The 16757-nt window shown below is 40.1% G+C and overlaps 1 non-coding gene across 1 annotated transcript; it reads left to right on the top strand.

Moving 5' to 3' along the window:
* The first annotated feature begins 820 nt into the window (after window positions 1-820).
* Window positions 821-951, top strand: LOC129642614 (small nucleolar RNA SNORA38). The gene has a single exon (XR_008709867.1). It is a non-coding gene; the product is annotated as a small nucleolar RNA SNORA38 (small nucleolar RNA).
* Window positions 952-16757: the final 15806 nt, after the last annotated feature.

Raw genomic sequence — 16757 nt, 5'->3', positions numbered from 1 at the left:
AAGCTATCGCCGCCTAAATATTGCTCAACAACACTATGTTTTAATAGTTACACTGTTGCAGAGAGGAAGCCAAGGATAATACATTTTCTAGACTTTTAGCACTAACCCTAGATGCCAAAATACATAGAACTATATCAAAGCTTTGAGCGATATAAACTAGAAATCTAGCATTCTTTTCATAGTAAGTCAAACAAGTGGAATTAAAATGTCATAAATTTTCTAAAATACATACATTATACATACTATATATATATATATATATATATATATATATATACAAAAGCTCTTCTACTATCCTTGATAAAAGCTTGAGAAAGAACAACAACAAAAAAGATATGGAGAAACTGGAAAACATAAATGAAATGGAAGCACTGAATATGAAACAGAAAAGGTGAAACAAACTAGATAAAAGTACAAAATCATCATATAGTCCAGTTGTTTTTAAACATGGCTGCTCATTAGAAACACATCTGGAGTTTTGGAGAAGAATAGCAATACTTTGGGCATTTATATTTTTCAAAAGATTCCAAGATAATTCTGTTATGCATCTGGATTTTTAAAAGTGATTACAAGTTTTTCCATGAAATGGTAGTTTTAGTGATATAGAATTCTATTATTTTCTGTTGACTGATCATGATGCAAAGGTATTAAGTGTATAATAGTTATATAATCAAAATAGTAGAAGGTGTTTTGGAGGAGGAAATGGCAATCCACTCCAGAATTCTTGCCTGAAAGTTTCCATGGGCAGAGGAACCTGGCTGGCTACAGTCTATTGTGGTCGAAAAGAGTTGGACACAACTGAGCAACTGAACCTGCATGACCCTCCTACAAAGGCATGTCTGTGGTTTCCTGTTTTTGGACATGTAAGACTCGGAGGCAAAGAAATGTGGATTTGGAGGAGTCTGTGGCCAGCTTCCTCCCTGCAGGCCCAAGATTAACCATCCAACGTAGAAAAGCCTTTGATTTCTCCATCAAGTCTGAATGAGAGTCTTGCTGTGTAGAGTATTCTTGGTTGTACGTTATTCCCTTTCATTACTTTAGACATATCGTGCCATTTGCTTCTGGCTTGTAGAGTTTCTTTTGAGAAATCAGCTGATAACCTAATGGGAGTCCCCTTCCCATCAGGAATTGTAGGCCATTTTCCCCTTATTGCTTTTAGCATTTTATTAATATCTTTGTCTTTAATTTTCACAGTTTTGATTACTATGTGTCTCAGTGTTTCCTCCTTGGGTTTATCCTGTCTGGGACTGTCTGCGCTTCCTAGACTTGGTTGACTATTTCCTTTTCCATGTTAGGGAACTTTTTAGCTATTATTTCTTCAAACATCTTCTTGGGTCCTTTCTCTGTCCCTTCGCCTTCTGTTGTCGTTGTTGTTCAGTCACTAGTCTTGTCTGACTCTTTGTGACCCCGTGGATTGCAGCACACCAGGCTTCTCTGTCCTTCACCATTTCCCGGAGTTTGCTCAAACTGATGTCCATTGAGTCGATGATGCCATCCAAATATCTCATCCTCTGTTATCACCTTCTCCTCCTGCCTTCAATCTTTCCTGGCATCAGGGTGTTTTCCAGTGAGTTGGTTCTTCATATCAGGTGGCCAAAGTATTGGAACTTCAACTTCAGCATCAGTCCTTCCAATGAATATTCAGGGTTGATATCTTTTAAGATTGACTGCTTTGATCTCCTTGCTGTCCAAGGGACTCTCAGGAGTCTTCTTCAGCACCATAGTTCGAAGGTATCAATTTTTCAGTGTTCAACCTTTTTTATTGTCCAGCTCTCACATCCATACATGACTACTGGAAAAACCATAGCTTTGACTATACAGACCTTTCTAAGGCAAAGAAATGTCTCTGCTTTTTAACGCACCGTGTAGGTTTGTCTTTGCTTTTCTTCCAAGGAGTGAGGGTTGACCATAAGGACCTTTTTCAGCAAAGTCAAACTTTTAGGTTATTGCTAACCAATAGATGTGAAATGGATCTCATTGTTGGTTTAGTTTGCCTTTCCCCAGTTACTAGAGATGTAGACTAGTTTTTTTTACATATATTATTGGTTATTTGTATTTCTTCTTCTGGAAATGGTCTATTCATACCTTTCATCCATTTTTCTATTTGGTTGTTTATCTCTATTTTTATTGTCATTGTTGTTGGTTTGTAGGAATCCCTTACAGATACCCATCTTTTTCTAACATGTATGTTAGAAACATATATGTTGCAGATAATTTCTTCCCATTTCCCTATCACTTATGTTTTAATCTTGTTTAAGATGTCTTTTATGTAGGAGGTTTTAACTTTGTTAATTTTACAGAAATTGTCCATTTTTCAAAATTTGATTTAAGAAATTAGATCATGAGGTACTCTATTTTTTTTCAGATAATTTTAAAGGTTTTGTTTTACAACTTAAGGTTTTTCACTCACCTGGAGCTTATTTTGCCTTCTTTTCCTATATTCTGAAGCTTTGGGGGCTCACCATTTGCTTCTTCACCACATTTCTGTTGTGAGAAGTCTTTGACATTCTAGGCATATTACTTCCTCCCTCTGAGTCTTTCTCTTAGAAACAACAGAATGGGAACATAAATGAAGCTCCAGGCTTAGAAAACTAGCTATTTGAAAGCCTATAAAGAAGAAGTGGCAATGATCAGGTAAAAGGAGACATTGGGAGGCATCTCTGCAAAAGATGATACATAGAGTGGTTCTTCACCCTTCACACCAAGAATCTGAGACTCCTGGAAGAAAATTTATGCTTTTGGGGAGAAGGAAGAGTGTTCAGAGAGCTGGCCCTGAAAGAAAGGAGGTGTAGACTTGAGATAGGATCCTAAAAAAACCTTTTTATTTGGTACTGGGGTATAGCCAATTAACAGTGTTGTGATAGTTTTCAGTGAACAGTGAAGGGACTCCACCATACATATACATAAATCCATTCTCCCCCAGTTATGTCCTACTTTTAAAGTCCTTACACATCTACTTTCTTTCTTTCTTTTTTTTAATTTTCTACTTTCTTAAATTACCTCTCTCCCCTACCTTCAAGTCCCGTGAGCTTTTTTTTTTTTTTTTTTTTTTGTCTTGCGCCAGAAGATTGTGAAAGTGAGGCATATAGAATCACATAGAAGTTGTTGGTGAAGTTAAGGAAGAACCCAAGTTTCTTGACCTTCTTGAACACTGGAAGGTTTCAGGCAAGCCCAGCTTGAAACCAAGTTGTGGGAGAGAGGAGCAGTATCCCAAAATTACGAGAAGGAGCCTGTGATTTCTAGTGCCATAAACATCACCACAGTCATGATCTTCATCAAAAAGCCTTTATCAGGGCCTGCTTGCAATGAGCAACTAAGGTAGACACTGAAATAAATTTAGAACGCATTGCTCATGAACATGATCTAAGAATTCACACTCTATGAAAATTAATCTAAGCAGATAAGCAAAGGCCATGTATATATGACAATAAAGAAGAGATAGACCAATCTAGCTACTGCAGACAGTAAAGAATTAATATCAAATATGCCAGAAGTCACTGCAATTCAAGGAAAGAGGCTTGCTGGGTGAAGAACAGAGCCTAGCAGGAACTGTTTATGGGGGTTCCAAGTTCAGGGAAACTGTTACTGACCAATTAGGGAGGGCATGTCTCTTGCCTTCTGACTTCTTCTCCTCCCTTTTACCAACCACACACGTGCCCCACCCCAAGCTTTTCCTCTTTATGGCAACATAACCCTTGCCACAGCTCAAGATCAGAGGAAGTTTTATTTTGTGTTAGTCTTTGATTCTTTTTTTTTTTTTTAATTTTATTTTATTTTTCAACTTTACATAACTGTATTAGTTTTGCCAAATATCAAAATGAATCCGCCACAGGTATACATGTGTTCCCCATCCTGAACCCTCCTCCCTCCTCCCTCCCCACGCCATCCCTCTGGGTCGTCCCAGTGCACCAGCCCCAAGCATCCAGTATCGTGCATCGAACCTGGACTGGCAACTCGTTTCATACATGATATTTTACATGTTTCAATGCCCTTCTCCCAACTCTTCCCACCCTCTCCCTCTCTCACAGAGTCCATAAGACTGTTCTATACATCAGTGTCTCTTTTGCTGTCTCGTACACAGGGTTATTGTTACCATCTTTCTAAATTCCATATATATGCGTTAGTATACTGTATTGGTGTTTTTCTTTCTGGCTTACTTCACTCTGTATAATAGGCTCCAGTTTCATCCACCTCATTAGAACTAATTCAAATGTATTCTTTTTAATGGCTGAATAATACTCCATTGTGTATATGTACCACAGCTTTCCCATCCATTCATCTGCTGATGGACATCTAGGTTGCTTCCATGTCCTGGCTATTATAAACAGTGCTGCAATGAACATCGGGGTACACGTGTCTCTTTCCCTTCTGGTTTCCTCAGTGTGTATGCCCAGCAGTGGGATTGCTGGATCATAAGGCAGGTCTATTTCCAGTTTTTTAAGGAATCTCCACACTGTTCTCCATAGTGGCTGTACTAGTTTGCATTCCCACCAACAGTGTAAGAGGGTTCCCTTTTCTCCACACCCTCTCCAGCATTTATTACTTGTAGACTTTGGGATCGCAGCCATTCTGACTGGTGTGAAATGGTACCTCATAGTGGTTTTGATTTGCATTTCTCTGATAATGAGTGATGTTGAGCATCTTTTCATGTGTTTGTTAGCCATCTGTATGTCTTCTTTGGAGAAATGTCTATTTAGTTCTTTGGTCCATTTTTTGATTGGGTCATTTATTTTTCTGGAGTTGAGCTGTAGGAGTTGCTTGTATATTCTCGAGATTAGTTGTTTGTCAGTTGCTTCATTTGCTATTATCTTCTCCCATTCTGAAGGCTGTCTTTTCACCTTGCTAATAGTTTCCTTTGATGTGCAGAAGCTTTTAAGGTTGATTAGGTCCCATTTGTTTATTTTTGCTTTTATTTCCAATATTCTGTGAGGTGGGTCATAGAGGATCCTGCTGTGATGTATGTCAGAGAGTGTTTTGCCTATGTTCTCCTCTAGGAGTTTTATAGTTTCTGGTCTTACGTTTAGATCTTTAATCCATTTTGAGTTTATTTTTGTGTATGGTGTTAGAAAGTGTTCTAGTTTCATTCTTTTACAAGTGGTTGACCAGATTTCCCAGCACCACTTGTTAAAGAGATTGTCTTTAATCCATTGTATATTCTTGCCTCCTTTGTCAAAGATAAGGTGTCCATATGTGCGTGGATTTATCTCTGGGCTTTCTATTTTGTTCCATTGATCTATATTTCTGTCTTTGTGCCAGTACCATACTGTCTTGATAACTGTGGCTTTGTAGTAGAGCCTGAAATCAGGTAGGTTGATTCCTCCAGTTCCATTCTTCTTTCTCAAGATCGCTTTGGCTATTCGAGGTTTTTTGTTTTTCCATACAAATTGTGAAATTATTTGTTCTAGCTCTGTGAAGAATGCTGTTGGTAGCTTGATAAGGATTGCATTGAATCTATAGATTGCTTTGGGTAGTATACTCATTTTCACTATATTGATTCTTCCAATCCATGAACATGGTATATTTCTCCATCTGTTAGTGTCCTCTTTGATTTCTTTCACCAGTGTTTTATAGTTTTCTATATATAGGTCTTTAGTTTCTTTAGGTAGATATATTCCTAAGTATTTTATTCTTTCCGTTGCAATGGTGAATGGAATTGTTTCCTTAATTTCTCTTTCTGTTTTCTCATTATTAGTGTATAGGAATGCAAGGGATTTCTGTGTGTTGATTTTATATCCTGCAACTTTACTATAGTCATTGATTAGTTCTAGTAATTTTCTGGTGGAGTCTTTAGGGTTTTCTATGTAGAGGATCATGTCATCTGCAAATAGTGAGAGCTTTACTTCTTCTTTTCCAATTTGGATTCCTTTTATTTCTTTTTCTGTTCTGATTGCTGTGGCCAAAACTTCCAGAACTATGTTGAATAGTAATGGTGAAAGTGGGCACCCTTTTCTTGTTCCTGACTTTAGAGGAAATGCTTTCAATTTTTCACCATTGAGGATAATATTTGCTGTGGGTTTGTCATATATAGCTTTTATTATGTTGAGGTATGTTCCTTCTATTCCTGCTTTCTGGAGAGTTTTTATCATAAATGGATGTAGTCTTTGATTCTGAGTTAGGGACCTTTACCCAGCATCAGTAGAAACCATCCTCAGCAGCCACTTTGTGCTCCCAGACTCGTCCACAGCAATTAGAGCAAATGGACAGATGTAAAGACACTCCTGGAGGGAAGGTCTCCATGCCCAGCTTTGGCAGGGTCACCCGGGATCTCTACCATCGGCCTTAGTATTCACTGTGGCATGTGGCTCATTACTCCGCCTGTTCCATTCACTGAGCTTCTCCTGTGTTCAATTTCTGTAGGAAAAAGGAAGCCCCTGCTTCAGGGTACTCTCAGTCTAGGCATATCTGCACATTCAGCAAGATTTGTCAATGTCTCAAATAGCTGAATCAATATTAAATCATTCTACAGTTTAATCAGAATATCACTATCAAATATTCTAATGTAAGAAAATAAAGGATTAATATGTTTACATACACGTGTGAATATATATGTTACTAAATGAACATGCACTGCTCAGGAGGAAGTCATTGACTCTGTCTCAGGGTCCTTGCAAGAACACTGAAGTTCTTGCCTGGAGAATCCCAGGGACAGGGGAGCCTAGTGGGCTGCCATCTCTGGGGTCGCGCAGAGTCGGACACGACTGCTAAGTCGGAAGCGACTTAGCAGCAGCAGCAGCAGCAGCAGCAGCAGGGTCCTTGCACTTGCTTTTCTCTCTGCCTGGAAGTTTTCATCTAGATAGCTATTCCTATGATTTGCTCTCTCACTTCAGTCAGGTTTATCCTTCAAAGTGAGGTCTTTCCTAACAAGCCCCTCTAAAATAGTCCTTCCCACCTCTGGCTCTAGCTGCTTCTTACCATGCTCTTTAAATTTACTTCCAAAATAGAATTTATCACTGCCTGATATATACTTAGTGACTTGTTTTTTGTTTTCACCCACCCCCACAACAGAAGTTCCCTGAGAGCAGGAACTTTGTGTTTGTTGTTTGTTTACAGATTTCTTTTGATGTGGACTATTTTAAAGTCTGTATTGAATTTGTTACAATATGGCTTCTGTTTTGTTAAGTTGTTAAGTTGTGTCCAACTCTTGGAGACCCCCATGGACTGTAGCACACCAGGCTACTCTGTCCTCTATAATCTCACTGAGTTTGCTCAAATTCATGTCCATTGAGTCACTGATGCTATGTAACAATCTCATCCTCTGCCTCCCCCTTCTCCTTATGCTTCTGTTTTATGTTTTGTTTTTTTGACCTCACAGCATGTGGGATTTTAGCTCCCCTACCAAGGATTGAACCCACACAGCCTGCGTTGGAAGGCAAAGTCTTAATAACTGAACCACCAGGGAAGTCCCTGTATGTCTTAACCACCACTACCAGTGTCTAGAACAGTATCTGGTACAGAGTAGATCTTCAACGCTGTATTGAATGAATGAAATGAAATACAGCAAGCATGTGTTTGTGTATCCTTATTCTAATGTTGTTTGGTGACATTAAACAGGAGAGACTGAGATGTCTTTCTAAACTAATCCTATTCAGCTTTGGAAACTTGGTCATTCTAAACCTCTGACTCCACCTCTTAAGAAGACACCTCATCAATCTCTTCTTAGTCCATGTGACTCCAGTGGCCAGCTTCTGTCCTTGGTATCCTTGACCAGTATTTTTTGTTTGAGACTTGGCTCATAACCCAAGCTCAGTGTCAGAGCATTCCCTGAGATTTTTGCTGGAACAATAAGGGAAAAGATATCTACCTGCTAATGGGGAGGATTCCATCAGCCCAGAGCAGATGGTGGCTGCGGTCCCACCATGCAGGCAGAACCTGTCTGAGAATAAAACCACACTGGGACTGAAGTAGAGCCCAGAGTGAGAGGGAGAAAGAAAGAGACAAGTGCACAGCATCTTGGTTGATATCATCTGAGCTCCCAGATGAAGCCCTGCCCAAAGCTTGCTGTACTATTGGATTACATGTGTGATTTACTTCCCTTTGAGCACAGTCTGAATTGGGTTTCTATCACTAGTTATCAAAAACCAAAACAAGGGAATTTCCTGGTGGTGCAGTGGTTAAGACTCAATGCTGTCACTGTTGGAACCTCAGTGTGATCCCTGCTTGAGGAACTAAGATTTCTGCAAGCCTCGAGGTGCAACCAAAAATAAATAAATAAAACATGTCTAATGCCCATTTAGCTGTATAATTTATACTACATCAATTTTCACTTGTTTACTAAATGACACATGCAAATTTTTGCCTAAGACATTACAACATTTTTATAACTTACAAAATAATCTGTATGTATCTATCACTTGATTTTAATGCAAGTATGTGAGGTTGGGTATAGATTATTCTTTCAGTTGTCTAAACTGAAGCTCAGAGAAATCAATCAATTTATCCAATAACAAACAGATAATAAATGGCAGAGCAAGAATGCTAAGTAGGTCTTTGGCTCTAAATCCCAAGGCCTAGTCTATGGCACTTCAGCTACTTAAATAACTGGAGACTTTCTTTCTGGATTTGTCTCTATTTAAAAAATGTTTTTAAAAGATTTTCTTACCATGTTGCATGGGTTCCTGGATCTTGGTTCCCAACCAGGGATTGAACCTATACCTTTGGCAGTGAAAGCACTGAGTGCTAACCCCTGGACAGCCAGGGAACATCTGCCTTTCTTTGTCTCTCTTAATAGAAAAGCACCGCTCTTAGAGACAGGACCTTGCTCTTTGCCTTGAGTCCTTTAATCCCTAGGGCAACTCCCTGAATGAGTGGAGGCTCCGAGTGGAGCGTTCGACTTCACTACTTGTAAGGGTAGAGTTTGCTCATCAAGGAGCTTGTTATTGGCTGACTGAAATAATGCCTTTGTATCAAGTGCTGTTTTTCCACCTTTTTTGACTGCTACAGTAAAAAACATATTCTACAGCAACCCAGTACACACACACACACATACACGCAAACACATTATTAAATATAAAGTTTCACAAAATAATACCTACTTTTTGACATTCTCTGATAGTTCCTATAGAGAGGGTTAATAGCCTTGATAGAGAGGCCAGGGGTCCCCAGGGGGAGAAAAGGACAAATCTTTTTTTCCCTACATTCCTGCATCTTAGTCACATAAGAAGTTTTTTCTTTAAGCCCAGAGCTGATGATTACACAACAAAACAAACTCGTCTTAAACTCTATTCAGTTCAGTTGCTCAGTTGTGTCAGACACTTTGCGACCCCATAAACTGCAGCACGCCAGGCCTCCCTGTCCATCACCAACTCCTGGAGTTTACTCAAACTCATGTCCATTGAGTCCGTGATACCATCCAACCATCTCATCCTCTGTTGTCCCCTTCTCCTCCTGCCTTCAATCTTCCCCATCATTAGGGTCTTTTCACATGAGTTAGTTCTTCCCATCAAGTGGCCAAAGTATTGGAGTTTCAGCTTCAGCATCAGTCTTTCCAATGAATATTCAAGACTGGTTTCCTTTACGATGGACTGGTTGGATCTCCTTGCAATCCAAGGGACTCTCAAGAGTCTTCTTCAAACCACAGTTCAAAAGCATCAATTCTTCTGCGCTCAGCTTTCTCTATAGTCCAACTCTTACATCCATACGTGACTACTGGAAAAACCATAGCCTTGACTAGATGGACCTTTGTTGGCAAAGTAATGTCTCTGCTTTTTAATATGCTGTCTAGATTGGTCATAGCTTTTCTTCCAAGGAGCAAGCAATTTAAATGTCATGGCTGCAGTCACCATCTGCAGTGATTTTAGAGCCCCAAAACATAAGGTCTCTCCCTATTTCCATTGTTTCCCCATCTATTTGCCTTGAAGTGATGGGACCGGATGCCATCATCTTAGTTTTCTGAATGTTGAGCTTTAAGTTAACTTTTTTACTCTCCTCTTTTACTTTCATCAATAGGCTCTTCAGTTCTTCTTCACTTTCTGCCGTAAGGGTGGTGTCATTTGTATTTCTGAGGTTATTGATATTTCTCCCAGCAATCTTGATTCCAGCTTGTGCTTCATCCAGCCCGGCATTTCCTATGAGGTACTCTGCATGTAAGTTAAATAAACAGAGTGACAATATACAGCCTTGATGAACTCCTTTCCTGATTTGGAACCAGTCTGTTGTTCCATGTCCAGTTCTAACTGTTGCTTCTTGACCTGCATACAGATTTCTCAGGAGGCAGGTCAGGTGGTCTGGTATTCCCATCTCTTTCAGCATTTTCCACAGTTTATTGTGATCCACACAGTCAAAGGCTTTGGCATAGTCAATAAAGCAGAAATAGATGTTTTTCTGGAACTCTCTTGCTTTTTCTATGATCCAACAGATGTTGGCAATTTGATCTCTGGTTCCTCTGCCTTTTCTAAATCCAGCTGGAACATCTGGAAGTTCATGGTTCACGTACTGTTGAAGCCTGGCTTGGAGAATTTTGAGCATTACTTTGCTAGCCTGTGAGATGAGTGCAATCGTGTGGTAGTTTGAGCATTCTTTGGCATTGCCTTTCTTTGGGATTGGAATGAAAACCGCCCTTTTCCAGTCCTGTGGCCACTGCTGAGTTTTCCAGATTTGCTGGCATATTGAGTGCAGCACTTTCACAGCATCATCTTTTAGGATTTGAAATAGCTCAACTGGAATTCTATCACCTCCATTAGCTTTGTTCACAGCGATGCTTCCAAAAGCCCACTTGACTTCACATTCCAGGAAGTCTGGCTCTAGGTGAGTGATCTCACCATTGTGGTTATCTGGTCCTGAAGATCTTTTTTGTATAGTTCTTCTGTGTATTCTTGCCACCTCTTCTTAATATCTCCTGCTTCTGTTAGCTCCATACCAATTCTGTCCTTTATCGTGCCCATCTTTGCATGAAATGTTCCCTTGGTATCTCTAATTTTCTTGAAGAGATCTCTAGTCTTTCCCATTCTATTGTTTCCTTTTATTTCTTTGCATTGATCACTGAGGAAGGCTTTCTCATCTCTCCTTGCTATTTTTTGGAACTCTGCATTCAAATGGATATATCTTTCCTTTTCTTCTTTGCCTTGAGCTTATATTCTTTTCTTAGCTATTTTTAAGGCCTCCTCAGAGAGCCATTTTGCCTTTTTGCATTTCTTTTTCTTGGGGTTGGTCTTGACCACTGCCTCCTGTACAGTGTCACAAACCTCCATCCATAGTTCTTCAGACACTCTGTCTGTCAGGTCTAATCCCTTGAATCTATTTGTCACTTCCACTGTATAATTGTAAGGGGTTTGATTTAGGTCATACCTGAATGGTCTAGTGGTTTTCCCTACTTTCTTCAATTTAAGTTTGAATTTGGCAATAAGGAATTCATGATCCGAGCCATAATCAGCTCCCAGTCTTGTTTTTGCTGACTGTAAAGAGCTTCTCTATCTTTGGCTGCAAAGAATATAATCATTCTGATTTTGGTATTGACCATCTGGTGATGACATGTGTAGAGTCATCTCTTGTCTTGTTGGAAGAGGGTGTTTGCTATGGCCAGTGTGTTCTTTTGACAAAACTCTGCTAGCCTTTGCCCTGCTTCATTTTGTACTCCAAGGCCAAATTTGCCTGTTACTCCAGGTATCTCTTGACTTCCTACTTTTGCATTCCAGCCCCCTGTGATGAAAAGAAAATCTTTTTTTTTTGGTGTTAGTTCTAGAAGTTCTTGTAGGTCTTCATGAAAGTGAAAGTGAAGTCTCTCAGTCATGTCTGACTCTTTGTGACCCCATAGACTGTAGCCTACCAGGCTCCTCTGTCCATGGGATTTTCCAGGCAATAGTACTGGAGTGGATTGCCATTTCCTTCTCCAGGGAATCTTCCCAATCCAGGCCTCAAACCCGGGTCTCCTGCATTGTAGACAGACGCTTTACCATCTGAGCCACCAGGGAAGTCCAATAGAACTGTTCAACTTCAGCTTCTTTAGCATTACTGATTGGGGTATAGACTTGGATTACTGTGAAGGATTATATAACAACAATGTCCTGCTCAAGGGCATGTTTCTCCTTCTTAAGAACCTTCTGACTAAGCCTGTCATCTTAAAATGTATATTGTGGGAGTGGGTCCAGTAAGACCTTTACAACCTTGAGACACTCTTCTGATTTACTGTTAATAATCAATTGAAAAAGTATATAACTCCCTTGCTGGGACTAGTGAGGGGTCACTCTCCATCCCCCTTCTGATGTGTATGTCAGAAGCTTTCTCTGTCTTTTTCAGTGTAATAAATTTTCTTCCACATGAAGTCCTGAGTGTCTGGAACTTTGTCCCTGATCCTGAAGCTAAATCCTCTTGTTTGGAGATCACAAATTACTATTCCATTTTTACAAATTTTGATTTTACAAATTCGGATTGTGGCACACTAAATTGATTTCATAATCCAGTAATGTATTGAGACTCAGTTTGAAAAGCACCATTATAGGTCACAGATATATACAGTCACATCCAAGGTAATGTTCACATCCCGTGAGAATCACAGAAGGGCTTACGGGGTGTGTGACATTGAGTTACATTTTGAAAAATGGACAGGATTTCAATACTGGAAGTGCAGGTGGAAGTAACAGCAGGAGCCAAGGTGCAGGGTCTGGCAAGCCCAGCATGTGTTCAGGATGAAGAGAATATGAAATTCAACTAGAGTGAAGGAGTTCCATGGTGGGGAGGTTAACAGATGAGCTGGAAAGAAGACTGAGACACGGATTGGATCCCTGGGTCAAGATCCCTGGGTCATACCCCCAGAGGAGAAAATGGCAACCCATTCCAGTATTCTTACCTGGAGAATCCCATGGACAGAGGAGCCTGGCAGGCTATAGTCCACGGGTTTGCAAAGAGTCAGGTAGGATTTATAAGCTGAGCACACACCCAAAGACTCAATTTTGGAAATATATGAATAAATATAAACAGTTGTTCATATTCTAATAATATTCTAATGAATAGTCTTCATTGCCTGACAGCCATAGTATATTTTTAAAAGGAGATGATACGTTTATGGAACACCTTCTATATACCAGGCCTTTTCTAGCACCAAGTGTACAAAGATAATTGCCCCAATGAGAAGCTCACATTTTAGTAGGCAAAGAAAACACAAAAACAGTAACCCACTAAAGGATTCTGCTTATCTTATTTGTGTTGTATCTGTACCACCCATCTTCTGCCTGGTGGTGGTGGTGGTGGTGGTTTAGTCACTAAGTCGGTTCTGCCTGGTGTGAAGTTGCTTTTCATTAAGTATATTCAGAATGATTTAGTGCTAGGGTAGAGTAAGAAGTATTCAGGTAGCAGGCAGAATGTAGGGCTAAGGCTCCCTGGAGGAAGGGGTCCTGGAATGTTTCAACAGAGGGGGATATTTTAATGGAACTAATAGTCCTAACGATAAAAACAACAATAGTGAGTTTCTCAGGTAAGGAAGGTGTAAGACTGTTAGCATAACTGATGCTATTTGGGCCCCTAGGGGTCCTCTTGTTTTTCCACTGACCTGACCTAGGACTGTACAGTCCACTGAATCACTTCTCTGTTGCCAAGTACTTTGTAGTTCATAGGTATTGTTTGATAATCACTGGGCCTATGACATTAGTAACCCATTAATAAATCTTGACTTAGGAATGCATGTCCTGTTTTGACCATCTACCCCATATCCTAGTTTAACAATAAAATCATCCCATTGGCCCCTTGGCCGTGTGGACTGCAGTTGTGAAAGCTTCTGGATTATTTTTCTCCCAATCCCACCCTGTGAGTAAGTACCATGTATTAATAATAAACTGAAGCATGATTATATGGAGCTGCCTGTCTTGCTTTCCTGTCTCAAAATGCCATCTCAGTTTGATGGGCACTTTTTGTTCCCTCTGTCCTCCAACAAAAAGGGAGGGGAGGGAAGAGTTAGGGGGCTTCCCAGTTGGCTTAGTAGTAAAGAATCCACTTGCCAATGCAAGAGACATAGGAGAGGTAGGTTTGATTCTTGAGTTGGGAAGATCCCTTGGAGAAGGGAATGGCTACCCACTCCAGTATTCTTGCCTGGGAAATTCTATGGACAGAGGAGGCTGGTGGGCTACAGTCCATGGGTTCACGCAGAGTCGGATATGACTTGGTGCCTAAGCACACACACAAAGACTCAATTTTAGAAATATACACATAAATATAAACAGACATAGTCTAATTATTAGTCTTCGTTGCCTGACAGCCACAACAGATTTTAAAAATGGGATGATATATTTATGGGTATATTTATACTTAACACCTCCTATATATCTGGCCTTTGTTAGCACCAGGTGTTCTGGAAAGATGCTGGGTCTGGCTGCTCACAACTCAAAGCCAATAAACAAGCCAGGTTGGTGGAAAGAAAAGTATGCTTTATTTCAGACGCTGGCAACTGGGAGTTGAGGGGTATTCGTCTGTCCAAAGGTTGACCCTTCTCCCCATAGGTAAGAGATTTTATAGACAGAAAGAGGGGACTACATACAGAAGCAGCACAGTTCACTCTGACAGTCATCTTCAAATTGGTCATTTGGTAGTCTGACCAGCGTCTCTTGATTGTTTCAGGTATAGTTAATCTTCAGTTCCGGGGTCTGATTTCTTTAAGGCCAGTTCTCGGAATTGTGGCAGCTCATGTTGTGGGTACAGCCTGGTCATTGTGTAGTTAACTTCTCCACCTGGAGTTTCAGTATCTATAAGACAGCTCACAGGATATGGCTCAGAATATTATCTACAGTCCTTGAAAGGAATTAAAAGTCCTTCACTATGCTTAATGACTACATTATTATTATTAGGCGTCCTTTGACTGTTTTCTTTTGTTTTCTCATTTCTCACTTCTCAGATTAAACTTATTCTTTGACTAAAGTTCTCTGCAGACAAAAGGCAGGCAGAAGACATTGGGTAGGAGATAGGGATCAAGGACCTAAGGCTCCTGCTCTGTTTCACAGGTATATAAAGATACCTGCTGCTTTTGAGAAGCTCACATTTTAGTGGAAGAAGAAAGCACAAAAACATTAACCCACGAAAGTATTCTGCTTATCTTATTTGTGTTGTATCAATACCACCGATCTTCTGCCTGGTATGTAGTTGATTTTCATTAAGTATATTCAGAATGATTTAGTGCTAGGGTAGTGTAAGAAGTGTTTGGGTAGCAGGCAGAATGTATAATGCTGCCTGGAGGAAGGAGTCCCGGAATGCTTCAACAGAGATGGATATTGTAATGGAACTAATAGTCCTAACGATAAAAACAACAATAATGAGTTTCTCAGGTAAGGAAGGTGTATGACTGTTAGCATAACTGATGCTATCTTGGGCCCCTAGGGGTCCTCTTGTTTTTCCGCTGACCCGACCCAAGACTGTACAGTCCACTGAATCACGTCTCTGTTGCCAAGAGCTTTGTAGTTAATAAGTATCATTTAATAATCCTTAAAGTCTTGTAGCCCTTATGCTCTGCTGATCTTCAAACAATGACAACCTTTTGCTGACGTATTCCAGGAAAGTAGTTACTCCTCATAAATCTAGACTTAGGAACACAGGTCCTATTTTGAGCACCTAACTTAATACCCTGTTTTAATAATATAATTGTCCCAATGGCTCCTGGATGGTGTGGAATTCAGTCACCCATGCTTCTGGACCATTGCCCAATCTCACTTTGTAAGTTGTTTTTCAGCCACTCAGTAGAGTCTAATTCTTTGCAATCCCATGAATTGCAGCATGCCAGGCTTCCCTGTCCTTCATTATCTCTTGGAGTTTGCTCAAACTCATGTCCAACCATTTTATCCTCTGTTGTTCCCTTCTCCTCCTGCCCTCAATATTTCCCAGCATCAGATTCTTTTCCAGTGAGTTGGCTGTACCCATCAGGTGGCCAGAGTATTGGAACTTCAGCTTCAGCTTCAGCATCAGTCCTTCCAGTGAATATTCAGGGTTGATTTCCTTTAGGATTGACTGCTTTGATTTCCTTGTTGTCCAAGGGACTCTCAAGGGTCTTCATCAGCACCACAGTTTTAAAGCATCAATTGTTAGGCTCTCACCCTTTTCTATGGTCCATTTCTCACATCCATACATGACCACTAGAAAAACCATAGCTTTGACCATATGGATTTTTGTCAGCGAAGTGATGTCTCTGCTTTTTAATATGCTGTCTCGGTTCATCATAGCTTTTCTTCCAAGGAGCAAGCATCTTTTAATTTCATGGCTGCAGTCACTGTTCATAGTGAATTTGGAGCCCAGGAAAGTAAACTCTGTCATTGTTTCCACATTTTCCCCATCTATGTGCCATAAAATGATTGGACAGGATGTCATGATGTTAGTTTTTTTAATGTTGAGTTTTAAGCCAGCTGTCCTCTTTAATAGCTGTCCTCTTTCAGCTTCATCAAGAGGCTCTTATGCTTCTTTTCACTTTCTGCCAAGAGGGTGGTGTCATCTGCACATTTGAGGTTATTGATATTTCTCCTGGAAATTTTAATTCCAGCTTGAGCTTCATCTGCTGGGCATTTTGCATGATATAGCCTGCATATACATTAAAGAAGCAGGGTGACAATATACAGCCTTGATGTACTCCTTTTCCAATTTGGAACTAATCTGTTGTTCCATGTCCAGTTCTAACTATTGCTTCTTGACCTGCATACAGATTTCGAAGGAGGCAGGAAAGGTGGTCCTGTATTCCCATCATGTGAAGAATTTTCCACAGTTTGTTGTGATCCTCACAATCAAAGGCTTTAGCGTAGTCAATGAAGCAGAAGTAGTTTTTTTTCTGGAATTCCCTTGCTTTCTCTATGATCAGT

Source organism: Bubalus kerabau, chromosome 1, assembly GCF_029407905.1.
Source record: "Bubalus kerabau isolate K-KA32 ecotype Philippines breed swamp buffalo chromosome 1, PCC_UOA_SB_1v2, whole genome shotgun sequence".
Classification (NCBI taxonomy): Eukaryota; Metazoa; Chordata; class Mammalia; order Artiodactyla; family Bovidae; genus Bubalus; species Bubalus kerabau.
Note: the sequence above shows the minus strand (reverse complement) of the source record. Positions and strands in the feature narration are given on the sequence as shown.